General features: G+C 35.4%; 1 long non-coding RNA gene across 1 annotated transcript; it reads left to right on the forward strand.

Annotated features, from left to right (window-relative positions):
• Positions 1-11,274: 11,274 nt before the first annotated feature.
• LOC106317822 lies at positions 11,275-11,673 on the forward strand. The gene is made up of 3 exons (XR_001265238.1): positions 11,275-11,346; positions 11,472-11,523; positions 11,619-11,673. It is a non-coding gene; the product is annotated as an uncharacterized LOC106317822 (long non-coding RNA).
• The last annotated feature ends 2,436 nt before the right edge of the window (positions 11,674-14,109 follow it).

A 14,109-nucleotide genomic window follows, 5' to 3' on the forward strand; every position in this document is an offset into this window, starting at 1 on the left:
CGACAGGGGCAGAACATCTTACCGCTTTCCTGTGTGATCGGTGTAAAGCCCGCCTGGTGCATGAATGTCTCTAGCTCGCTCAGAAATGCGTTCGTCACCCTCCCGTCAGAATCTTTGTGCAAATACATCCAACTCCGTAACTCGTAAATACTACCGCCACCGGCCATTTTTTTCTTAGATTTTTTTTTTAAATCTTTTTTTTTTCTGATTTTTTTCGGATTTGTTTTTCCGTTTGTGTGTTGTGAGGAAGAGAGTTGTGGGAAATGGCATATATATAGAGAAATTTTCGAGTTGGGTAGTTGAAATATAACAACGATTTTACAAGGAATATTTTACATGGATTTTACATGGTTTTAACATATTATTTACAACGACTTTACGACAAAATTAGGTAAGTTAAAGCACATTGAATACACGTTTTCACCTAAATATAACGGTAACATGTTTCGTTGTAATGTCAATGTAACGATTACGACGTATTTCTCTTTCCACGTACTTTCGTCGTAAACTTACATGGATTTTACGACGAAACCCTTTCCTCGTAAATTTACATCAAGTTTACGACGAAATTTGATTTCTTCGTAACTGCGTTGTAAACACCATGTAAATTTACGAGGAAATATTTTCGTCGTAAATCGTCGTTGTTATGGAAACGTTTTCTTTGTAGTGGTGGTAGATTCACACTTGGATACTCGAAGATGTCTGTGTTATTTCTTATTTTGAAAAAGCAACTGAATTTTATTACACATTTCCATATTCTATTCTATGATTCCACTTTTTAACTTTGAAATACAAGTAAAAATATATGAATTATTGAAAATGTGTGAGTTGCGGTTTGAAAATTATATATCTATTCGGTAAATTTGATGTCTCATATATATATATATATATATATATATATATATTTTTTTTTTTTTTAAAACACAATTAGAAATATTTTGGTTTATATCTTGGTTTTGTTTAAGGAAAAAAAATAATGGAAAATGTCTTATGATATCTGGTTTTCTTGATGAGCCATAACAAAAAAAATAAAAAACTATGTCAAGAAACTTTCCAAAAACGTAATAACTCCTAACTGGCGGTCGTTTCTTAATAAGCATTGACAAAATATTTACGCTCTCCTCAACACGATTATACAAATCCTACATGGTCCTTAAACAGCAAGGCAACCAAGGTTGTCTCATACTCAGAACACTCGTATCTTCCTTCAAAATTATAGTATGCAATCATGTTGGTCTTCATTTTATTATTGAACACACTCACAAAATACGTTCCAACTAAAATATCTAACAATGGGAAGTTTACAATTTATTTGTAGTCTCCCATAAAATAAAACAATAAAATCGAGAGGAAACTAATCAATCTTCTAACAAACAATGATTTTACAATTCTGTTCAAATGAAAATAATATGTAGTTCAAATTCCGCGCACCCACCATAGTTTATATATATATATACATTCAAGTGATGAAGTTTTATTTATTTGTTAAAAATAAATATCAAATTTATTCATATACAAAACGTTTCTACATCAAACGCATTATGAATATGAATTTATTGAATCTGCATGGAGGTATGGAGACTGATCTTATGATAGGAGCTTCCAACTATGAGATCTTGTTACAAACCAAATTATGATTTAATACAAGCCCAATAACAAATAAGCCCATAAACAAAATGGGAATGAAGCAATGGGCCGAAAACAAGTGAAACCCATTCAACAAAAATCAGTAACAGTAAAATTGATTTTAAAAAATGCCCATAAGGACATCGACCATTAAAAGTTTGGGACCACATAGATCATATACATTCCAAACGATATTCCTTATGTCTAGGTTATGGAGATTTAGGTGATGATCGTTTGCATGGTTTTTAGATTTTAGTTTTTGGTTTTTGGATTTTAGTTTTTAGTTTTTAGATTTTAGTTTTAATTTTTAGTTTTTGAATTTTCTGTAGATTTTAGTTTTTCAAAAAGCTTGATAGGTGACATTAGATTTTGGTTTTTGTTTTTTGAACTAAAATATATTATAAATATAAATTTTTTCTTCTAAACACCATTAAAAATTTTTTTTTTTATTATCACTAAAATAAATAAACTTATATTAAAAGTTTTTAAAATATATTATCGAATAAAAACTAATAGCTATATTTAAAATAACTTTAATTATATATCTTTAAAACAATAAACAATTAATAGCTAATATAGTAAAACAAAATAAAAAAATATTTAAAATTTAAAATATGGTAAAAATAGAATGACTATTTAATAAATGTATAATTCTTATAATTAGAAGTTATAATTAATTTAATAGTATGAAATATTATTTACATTATAAAACTAATTTAGCTAAACAAAACTCCAATAACTTAATTTTTAAAAAATATTTTTGTGGAACTCGAAACTACATGAATATAATCATCCACCATTTTTCATTCTGAATAAATTATAATTTTATTTTTCATTTTTTTTTCATTTTAGTGATTTATTGGATAGTTTAATTGATAACATAATGGTAAAACAAATGTGTGGGAGTTGAGAAAGGAGATAAACATGGAATAACTATAAAAAAAGTTAAAAATAAAAGATTGTAAAAGAAAATAATGAATAAAAGAACTTACCTTGGCCACAATCTAAAAAAACATAGCTTTGGTTTTTGTGTAGAAATAGGTCGTTATTTGAAAAACTAGTTTCCCTAGATTTTAGGGAATCATTTTTTTCAAAATCTTGATTGGCAAAAAAAATAGTTTTTCAAAAACAAAAGCCAGAAACCATTTCAGAAACTGAAAACAATCAAGCTCTTAGTCTATTTTTTTACTCTCTTAAACATTTGCCAAACCCTGCTTCTATTTAGCTTACATGGTATCAGAGTAAAAAAAAACTATTTTAGATGTTTTCACTCATGCTACTCTTTCTATTACTCAAGTGGTTACTCTGAAATTAAGTAACACGAATTAGCTTTTTTGGAAGCTCTAGTTAAACAGTTTTTAAACAGCCAACTCTTACTGGGTTATGTCACTGGTGCATTCCAAGACCTACTCCTACTCTCACCGTTGTTTGGAAGGCATAAGTTGTTTGCAATCATGAATCAAGTTCCAAGTGGAAGGTAGAGGAGAGGCAAGCTTTGAATTCATTCTGAACACGTTCCCATAGTGTTATATTATTATCAGTTCTCGCTTGAGCATTGGGTAGAGGGAGTGTGCGGATCTTACGATCGGCAGACCTGAAACAACTTTTATTGGAAGCAGGATATTTAATCATCAAAAAAAATAGCCACGGACCCAAAACTATAATACATATAATATTTAAATTATCATTGGTTTACTGTATATATATTTAATTAGTAAACTATTTTGCTTAAACGTTTATATGGGTATAATTAATTTATAAATTTACAAGTAAATATATAGAGGAATTATTGAAATATTGGCACATGAGCAAGAATTTAAAGTTTTATATATTTATGAAATATTAAAAGAGTTGAAATTAAAGTCCTCTATATGGAGAAAACATTTGTTTAATGTGGGCAAATCTTCCAAAATAATCATTTTTAAGTTCTTAACTCTTAACTAGCTCCAAAAGTAAAGTGACCAAAACATATTTCATTAAAGAAGTAAATGAGATTCCTATCTTCATTTATAATTTTAATTATCTTTATTAAATATATAAAAGTAAATATTAAAAATTTAAAAATAATAAAAAAGAAAATATTTTTTTCAAATATTTTTAGAAACAATTTTTTTTAAACTTGTTTCCANCATTTAGGAAGTTATTCCTAAATGTGTATGACATGTTCATGAATTTGATTTATATGCATATTTAAGAAAATATTACTCAATATATAACATTTTTAAAATTTACGAAAAATGTTTTTAAATAGTATAATATTCATTCACCAATTTTTCAAATAAAAATATGTTTCATTACAAAATATTTCTTTTTTGAGAAAAAAAAATTCGCTTAAAATATATATTTATATAAATGTAGAGAAGATGTATAATTGTATTTTTACTTCTTTTTTTTAATTTAATGAATCTTTTTAGTCGTTTTGATCCTTGAATGCTAGTTTGAGAAAAAAATTCATTTTGGTGCGCTATTTGAGACAAAATGTATTCACTAATTTAATTATTTTTGAAATGAAAAAGATAATATAAAGAAAAGATGAATACTAATGGAGTCACTACATGTGTAACGTAGAGACAGTTATGAGGACATTCACTACAACTGAGCCAGTCATATTTATTACAATGTAAGAAAATTATATCTACATATAGAAAAATAACTTTTTCTATTTTCATGACAAGTGGCGGTGGGTTTGATAACACGTGTCCCCCATAAATATTTTTTTTTATATTTTAGGTTTTTTTTTCTTTTATATTATTGCAATTTAGTCCAATACTTTTTAATTGTGCACTATCTAATTTTTTTCATACTAACCATAGTTATATGAAATTTGAAAATCTATTTTATTAGTTACTAAAATTAAATATGAATAAAGACATATATAAAATAATATAAATATAATTTAAATATTTAGTTTATTCACACCTACAAATAACATATTTTTTACTATTTTGTATTATTTTATTTACAAATTATATATTTATTTAACTATTAAAATCCTAAAATAACCAACTAAGAAGTAGAAACTAAAATAAACACACAAAGTGTAAACTTAAAACTTCCACAATGACAGAGAAAAAAAAAAATACCTTAATAACACTAACTCGATAAAAGTCTGGAACTGAAAAAAAATTCAACAAAGAAGACTAACTGACCTCATCCTACCAAAAAATATTTTGGCTAAAATAAGCAGAGGTCAGAAAAAAGAAAAAAAAATACTATCAAAAACAAAGAAATCCCCTGAACACAAAGGAGCGCGATCAATCACCATCTCAAAAAGCCAAAAAGTGGATCAGAGGAATAATCACTGAAAAACCAAAGTCACCACGAAGCAGGAAGACACATGCCTAAAGCACCAGATGCACAACCACCAGCTAAGAGGTAAGAAGCACTTCACAAACTAAACAAACACATACAAGGTGCCCATACCAGCAAAGAACCTCAAACTCTGAATTGAAGGGACCAAACCTCCGAAAGATTAACTCCGCACACCTATACCAAGGGAAGCGGGAGAAGAATAGAAATAACCTGAGGGAAGGAGAATGGAAGCCAACCACCAAAAACTAGAGCTCAAGCTTGAGACAAGAAACAACCTTCCAAAGCACATAGCATATAAGCAGGAAAACACTATCCAAACTTGAGGTGGCAAACATGGCGAAAGGGAGAGCCACTATAGATGCGAGCAGCGAAGGAAGGTGCAACGAGATGAGAAAAAAGAAGATGATATTAACAAACTGTGGAGCCATCTTCGAGTTATAAAAGAGAGCATATAAGTCATATCACTAAAAACCAAATCTTGAAAACCAAGAAGATAAGGGAATATCGACGGCAAGCCAATGACGAGGAAGACAACATCAAAGACAACTATAACTAAACTTTGACCCAACCCAATGATATGTAGTTCCTAACATTAGCCAAAATCTAAAGAAGAAGAGGACCAATATTGACCAGAACAACTTACAATGCCTTGAGAAATAACTGCACAATTGTAAACTCATAAGCCTGATCTACAACAAATACCAGATAATCTCACAAGAGAAAAAAGGAAAAAACAAGAGAACGGAAGTGACTTTTTCCGGTTATGGTGAGAAACACCGCACACCGGAAAGGTAAACAAAGTACATAAATGTCGACGGCTCAAGGTCAAAATATGGGGAGAGGGCAAAAACCATCTCAAAAGAATAATGTGAAACATCAGAAGCTCACTTTACAATTAATAAGTACTGCCGTACATATAACAACACATTAGTGAAAAAACAAACACAAAATATATTAACCTATTACCTACTACTACCTAACACAATAAAATACCAAATAAAACTTTTAACAAATAATGATTGGCCACATAATTACATCATCCAACAACTTATACTTAACAACAATGAAACAATATTCGCGCGGACACGCCCCTAGTATATATATAATAGACTTTTTCTTATTCTTGTGACCCGTGGAAATGAGGTTTGTTGACACGTGTCCCTATATGTTCTTTTTATATATTTTAGATCATTTTCCGTTTTAGAGTACTACAATTTGTCTCGACACTTTCTAATTGTGCACTTTTCTTCTTGGACTAGTTCTAAATTTTTTAATCGTGACCATTACCCCTAATGCAAATAAATGACTATTAAATACAACTTGTAGCACTAAAATGATCAAAAATATGAGGCGTCATATGCAACCTCCCCGTCTTTCGCTATCTCTAGATTAGAAGCGACAATCATTCCATAGATGTAGATGATCACCAATTGTTTTCAAGAGAAAAAAGTTTAGAAACTATCTAAATAAATGTGTCTCTATTTTTTATCTGGTTAATGTCTTCGAACTGAATTGTAATCATCAAATCCACTATAAATGTAAAAACCCACAACACTGTATAGTAGAGAAAAAATATATGAGAAAGAGACTAACTTTTGGGGAATTTATTTTCATTACAAATAGCAAACAAAAATCGAGGTGTCAACACACAATAAAAAATTGGTCAAGTTATAGCGTCCAAATGGCAACATCCAGAACAACTACGGTGTAGTCCTAATAGTAACAAAAACATATAAATATATAAGTATATAGAGATTTTTGTTAGTATAACCGCAATACGGTGCAATTTGTAAATATTCAGAGCCATAATCTTTTATGGTTCATTTAGGTATTTGAGTAAAACAAAGGGGTATTTGAGATTTGGAAAACCAATAAATGGGGTATCAAAGCGAGAAGTAGTTAAAAGAGCATTTCTCTTTGTAAATTTCTATTTTCTCTTTTAATTTCAACCACTAAATTGAATATGATATAATTTGATAAGTAGGACTGTTCTGACAATTTTAGTTATCTGATCCTTCTCGCACTAATCATCATCATATGGAGTTTGATAATCTATTTTACTGGTCACTAGAACTCAAGCTGAATAAAGGAATACGTAAAACAAAATAGATATATTTTAAATGTTTAATTTATTCACAACTAAAAATAATATAAACTTTCACTATTTTATTATTTTTTACTATTTTATATTATTTCATTTACAGATTATATATATATTTATTATTTAAAATCTTAAAATAATCAAACTAAGAAGAAAAAACTAGAGCACAACACAACATCTAAATATAAAACCTCAATCACATAGAAAAGCAAAATGTCATAGTAACAATAACTCAATAAAAGTCCGAAGCCGAAAGGAGATCAAGAAAAAGACTAACTTACTTCACCTTACCATAGAGTGTCTTGACCAGGAGAATCAGAGGTCATAAAAGAGTAGAAAGATAAAATCTGAGACAAAGCAATCCCTCGAACACAAAAGAGCGTGATCAAGCACCAACACACAAAACCAAGAAAGCGGGTCAGAAGAAGAAGAATCACTGGAAGGCTAAAATCAACTTGAAGCATAAAAACACATGCCTAAAGCACCAGAAGCACAATCACCAGCTAAGAGGTAAAAAACACCTTATAAACTAAACAAGCACAAACAAGGCACTCATGCCAGGGAAGAACCAAAAAGCTCTGGATAGAAGGGATCAAAGCTCCAAGGGACTAACTCTGCAAAGCATTGGAAGAAAAGAAACAACCCGAGGGAAGGAGAATGAAAGCCAACCACCGAAAAACCAAAGCCCAAATTTGAGACCAGAAACAACCTTCAAAGCTCACATAGAATACACTGAAGAAAACACTATCTAAGCTTAGAGTGTCAAACATGGCAAAAGAGAGCCACCAGAGATGCGAGCAGCGATGAAATTTACAACGAGATGATAAAGCATAGAGCGAAGGGGAGATAAAACGAAATAAAAAAAACCGTGGAGTCGTCCTTGAGCTAGAAAAAACATAGAAGTCAGATCACCAAAACGAACAGGGCCTATCAATTGCAGGCCAACGACGAGGAATACAACATCAAAGATGACTAGCTCTGACCCTACCCAAGGAGTGTTGTATCAAAATCGGTTACGACAAAATCAAAGTCAGAAACTTCCCGAGAAATGTCTTATATGAAAAGAGAAAGGTAAAATTCAAAAGAATAGAGAAGTGGGAAAAACTAAGTCAAGTTTCGTAACAATTCCGAAAAGGATTCGCGCAATAAATCTTCGAGAAAGGTTGCTAAAAGCCTTGGACATCGGATCCCGGACAACAAAACACCCACCGTCCAACTCGCCAAACGGGCGAGTTGGACCGAGTAAGCCGTCCTACTCGTCAAACGGGCGAGTTGGACCGACCACGCCGTTCAACTCGCTCATTTGACGAGATGGACCGATAATGCCGTCCAACTCGTCAAATGAGCAAGTTGGACCGACTACACCGTCTAACTCGCCCATTTGATTAGTTGGACCGACTAAGTTGCCTTCATCCCATCCTTGTAGCTCCCTCTCCTGTGATCAGATCGAACTGACTCTTGTTTCGTCTCGATCGAGGTCACCATCAGAACTTTACAGTTTGGGAAACCACAAGAATTCGTTCTCTCGAAGGAAATTCAGATTGATCGTATAAAATGGCAACAATTAAACTTAACACCTCGAACTACCTATGCTATACGAAGAATTTGGATTTTCTTTGGAATCGACGACGTTTCAAAAACGCCCTTTCTATAAAATCGTAAAAACGCTTAAGTCGGAAAACGGCCCAAAAGGTCCAGAACGCGGCAAAAAGCCCACTTATGATTTTATGCAAAATCGGGTCCAAATCGTTATGATGGATTATTCTTTTATTATGCAGGAGAAGATAAACGTCAAGTTCGGAAGATAAATGTGAAGTTTTCGAAGATAAACATGAATATCGAGGGAAAATTGAATATTTCCGCGAAGCGATAAACTCGACCGAGGGCAGAAAGGGAAAGAGAAAACCGCCTCTTGGATCTCTCGGATCAATCAAATTGCCCGTTGCTGCGAAGGAGGTTACGAAGATTGTCGACTTTGCGGTCGTCGACCACCCGACCATTTACAACGTCATCATGGGCACGCCTTGGCTAAACGCCATGAAGGCGGGCCCATCGACTTATCACTTAGGCATCAAATTCCCGACTAATAACGCAATTTCCACAATCTGGGGATGCCAGACACAGTCAAGACGTTGCTTCCTGGCCGAACACAAGCTAAGACAAATCATGACCACCGCAATGGTGAAGCCCACACATCAAAAAAAGACGGTCCAGAATCGTCGACTCAAACAACGGCCAGGAAACAACCAGTTTTGGAGCCCAGCGTTTCAACCCAACTGGAGGAGAAAAACCCGGTAGAAGACGTCGGTCCTGCGACTAAGGCGATCCACGCAAACGCGATAGCCGAGTAAACACACTCGTACAAACATCAGAACTACGAGATGGCTTGATCCCCAAAAGGGGTACGTAGGCAGCTCGTCCAAGGACGAGTTCAGCTATCCCCCCCTCTTCAAAAGGGGTGGGAAGGGGTACATATACGAATACTTGTATATTCCCACATTCTAAAAATATTTGCCTTGTACTCAAAATTTTTGAAACTTTTTCGGCAATAAAGACTTCGTTAACATCTCTCTTATCTCGGAAAAATATCTTGTTATACTTTCGGAAAACATCCGTATACGAGCAAAACGATTATTGTACGAAACCAAAAACATAAACTCGCGAAAAATCGTCATACCTCAAAACGGATCAACTCCACACTAGCTTATCCAACAAAGAACAAAATCGTCACATAGACTAAAGCATCGCCGGAATCAACAGATTCCGCCGACCACTACTCCTTCGAAACCATATCTCGGTCGTACCGTCGATTCCGACTCTCGACCCGAAAACGAGACCCCAATCTCAAATACGTTACAAACATAAAGTGCGTTCTTGAAAATATAAGCGAGACGTCGCCTGGATCTTCGAGAACATGCTCCCAGTCCATTCGCGACTAAAAGTTACAAACGTTCGTCGATTGGCCCCGCCGAGCACTTTAGTTGTCCTAAACAAACGCATTTAGACCCATCCTAAGGATATGTCATCACTACAAAGGGAGGGGGTAATGATAGCATAACAAGATAGCGTTCTAGTCGAGAATGCTATCTTTGACATAACTCATAATTTAAGATAGCGTTTTTTTACTTCGATGCTATAAAAAGCCGCATATATAATATCATTGTACATTAAAACGCTATCTTTACTGAGGCGAAAAATGATTGATTTTCCCTCTTACTCTCATTTCATTTTCCCTCACATTTTATTCTTTAAATATTTACGTATAAGAAAAAGAAAATTTTCTATTGGTTGAAAGTAATACACAAGGATTGCAATCTCTACCTTTAATTGTTTTTAATCCAGAGGTGGAGATTGTGTTTTAATTTGTCCTCTCCTTTTGACTTCTGAAACACGACGACAGAGAGAAGTGAGATGAGAGAGAGAGAGATGAGAGATTGCAAGGGAAGAAGACAGAGACCGGCCGGAGTTCATCGCCTTTGTCACCGTCTGAGTTCGTCGCCGTCGACCTGTCCCTACTCCTCGTCACTTTGTTCTTCCGGAATCTGTACTCCTCCCGAGAACGCCCCTCTCTCCTCTGCAGCCGAATCCGAAACCAACGCTCGTCTCACTCTCAATCTCCTCTCATGTATGCTCCTTAGGTTCTCTCTCTCTCTCTCTCTCTCTATTCAATTTCACTAAACAACAGATCTGAAAAAATGTCCTTAAAGTTTGTATATTTATGTAGGTCTGGTGCTTCCTCTTCAAAGAACAGATGAAATCCACATCCCAAACCCATCTTGGATGCAATCTCCTTCCTACGAAGAGGCTTAGAACGAGCCACATATATGGTTTAGACCAAACAAAGTTTTAATTTTTTTTAGAACAGTGATTCAGTCATTGGTGATATGCAATCCCACAGATCTTTAGTTGTGGGAGGGGACTATTGCTAGAGCTTCAAAATGTTGTTCAAGTGTATTTCTTTGTGTTGGCTTTCTAGTTTGTGCAAGGCTTCCAATAGGATTGATTCTCAGATGTTTTCTTGTGCAGATGAAAGTTGTTTTTGGAGGTGTGGATTCTGTGAGTCAGCCACCACGTCAACCTGACCGTAGCAATAAGCAGACAGGAACCTCAAATGCTCTTGCATTCCCAGGTATTGTGTTCATATCACCTGTTTTGTTTATGTTGATGAAAGATGAACAAAACTCGTTTATTCTCTTATTTGAATTTTTATTAAAAATTTCTCGATAGGTTCTGCAGGTTCTAAGAGTACCCAAAAGGGTGTGACAGAATGCTCTTGTTGTTGGTCCAACTTTACATCCAAAGGGCTTGTAAGTATTAACCTTTTGTCATTTGTTTCGTTGATCTGGATGCTAGTTGATGCTTCTACTTAATGGCAAGGATGCTGATTAAAAATATTTTGTATCTTCATGTTCTTACGTAACTCTTATTTCAGCTGTGTGCTAAGAGACAGAAGATGTTGGAAGACATGGAAAAAGACTTTGAAGGTATATTCTCTCTGAGGCCTGTTTTTAAATCTAAAATAGTGTTAGATCTTTCTCTCTGTGTTTTGAATTTGATTTTTTTTTCTTGTTACATGAAGGTGGACAAGAGGCAGATAAGTTTGATGGAGGAGGAGGTAGCAAAAGCAGTGGATCCTTAGACATTAGGTTTAGGTTGGAAAAGGTCCAATCTCCTCTGTGTGATTGGAAGATGGCGACGTTGGAGTTCTCGTTATGACGGCGTCTGTCGTGGTGTGGTGCGGTGCTAGAAGATAGAACTTTAGGTATAGAATTTTAGGTGTAGGCTTAATATTTTTGAAAAAAAAATTGGTTTAGTTTGGTTTAGTTTGATATACTGGTCATAAATATAATATGTAACCAATTTCGATATATAAAAAAATTAAAAAAATTTATTTGTATTTTTTATTTTCTTTTTTAATTTTTTAATAATGATATAATAACAATTATTATCTGCTATTAGAAGTTATACAATTGCACAATTAATAAAACGCCATCAAACTAATATTTTAACATAGCACAAGCTAAACGCTATCTAAAGTGTCCGAGAAAAGATTGCGGGGGAAGATACAACGTTCGCCATAACGCTGCGATATCTTGCAATAGTGTTTTCTTGTAGTGCCTCTTACATCCGACTAGGATAAAATAGCGCGCTATAAAAAAAATCTGAAATTTTGGTCAGCACTTTCGGGAGACTTAAAAATTGTCCTCGAAGAGATGCTCGATTCCTACCATTCAAGTCACGTAAGCCATGAACATATCGTGGACTTTAAAGAGGGACAGAATCATGTCAAAAACGATACAGGAAACGTAAGTCGAAGTAGTCATCGCACCCGCTAAAGCCGTGATTACCCCTAGGTCTTACCCTAAACCCAACACACTGGTCTCTAACGTCCCAAGGAATGATATAAAAAAGATACGAGATCCTGAAAGCATGTCTCTTCGTCCATATCTAAACGCCCTCGAAACTTTGAAAATTTCTCAAACATCTCGGATAAGCAACGAATAGGACGATCCACAAAAAGAATAAGGAGCGAGATGACAAGTCGAATCCTTCTCCCTACACTTAACAAAAATCCAAACATTCTCGAAACCTTTTTTTTTATTATAAAAAGTACGAACTACACAAAGGCCAGGAAACGGCAGGGATTCAAAGGCACACATGGCCAGTCCCACTACATAAAACACGGCCACACTTGGCCGGAAACAAACCAACAATATAAATATGTTACAAGGGAACACTCTCCCAATAAGCCACGAAAGGCTTCACAATCAACCATCAAACTCATAGTATCCGGTCATCGATCCCCCCATCAAATAGTCATCGACATCAAGGGAGACCGTCGGCTGGTTAACTTCACCCGTCTCATCGGCGGCTCCCATCTCAGCTTCCACCGTATCAGGAGAAACGGGAATCGGCTCCCACTGCTTCCAAATCCTCTCCTCGATGGGGAAGCGCAAAATTCCTATCTCTTTCCTTCATGCGCCGAGTTTGCTTCGCGTCCTTGGTGGCAAACGAGTAATCGAGAATCTGCGTTAGATACAATCCGCCCACGGTACCGCGACACTCGCAATAATCCCCGAGAGCTAGGTAACTCTCCTTAAACTCACCAAACTCACTCGAGAACTAGGCGTGACGGTTCTTCATAACCTCGGCCATCTCTCTCTTCCCTCGCCTATACGCGCGACTAATCTCCCTCGTAACCAATTCTCCCTCACAACAACGAGAACACTCCAACTCTTCCCTCATACGAGCAATTTCCTTGTCAGCCTTATCGGCCATGAATTGAGCCATGCGAGCTTCCTAGTTGCTCACGTCAAGGGCTCGGTTCATCATGAGAAGGCCCTGCGAAAACTCTCAAAGTCAAGAAAAGTTTGGCCATAAGAAAAATGTGTGTTCAAAGCTTACCCCGTTGACCAGCCTCGATGCCTTAGTCAACTCCGGCCCCTTGTCAGATCCACCTTCGGCCGTAGGAAGGTTAGAACCAAGCACCTCGTCGAGATCAATCGGCTCACCGTTGAAATAATCTCCGAGGAGATTTTCAGAAAAGCATCCCTTATTAGCCTCGTCATCATCAACAACTATGTGTTTGTCATTGCGGGTCCTCGACCTCTCCCTCTCTGCCGGGGCCTCATACGGAACAAACCCGTCCATGCTCGGATCTTCCCCTTCTTCGACCGGCAAATCAGGCTGAAATCAAGAACGGTGGAGAGCGACAACACGACGAACCCGTTTCGGAGTAAACGAATCCCAATAGGATGTACCACTGCGGAGTAAATCTATATTGGTATTCAAGCCATCCGGACCTGGGGGAAGGGATTAGTCACTACAAAATGAGAAACGGATACGTAAGATTGAATATCGTCAAAACCTAAACTAGCGTATAAACAATCGAAAGTACCTTTCCGACCCCATCTAGTACTAAGGATATGAATGTAATTCTCTACCACAGATGCATTGTCGATTCAGACAAAGAAGAAAAACTTCTTCCAAATGCGGTAGTTCGACACGAATCCCGTTATGATCGCCCTGTTCGGTCGAGGACCCAGTTGTACTGTGTCCGAACTTCCCTT

The sequence above is a fragment of the Brassica oleracea genome, chromosome C9 (assembly GCF_000695525.1).
Source record: "Brassica oleracea var. oleracea cultivar TO1000 chromosome C9, BOL, whole genome shotgun sequence".
Taxonomy (NCBI): domain Eukaryota; kingdom Viridiplantae; phylum Streptophyta; class Magnoliopsida; order Brassicales; family Brassicaceae; genus Brassica; species Brassica oleracea.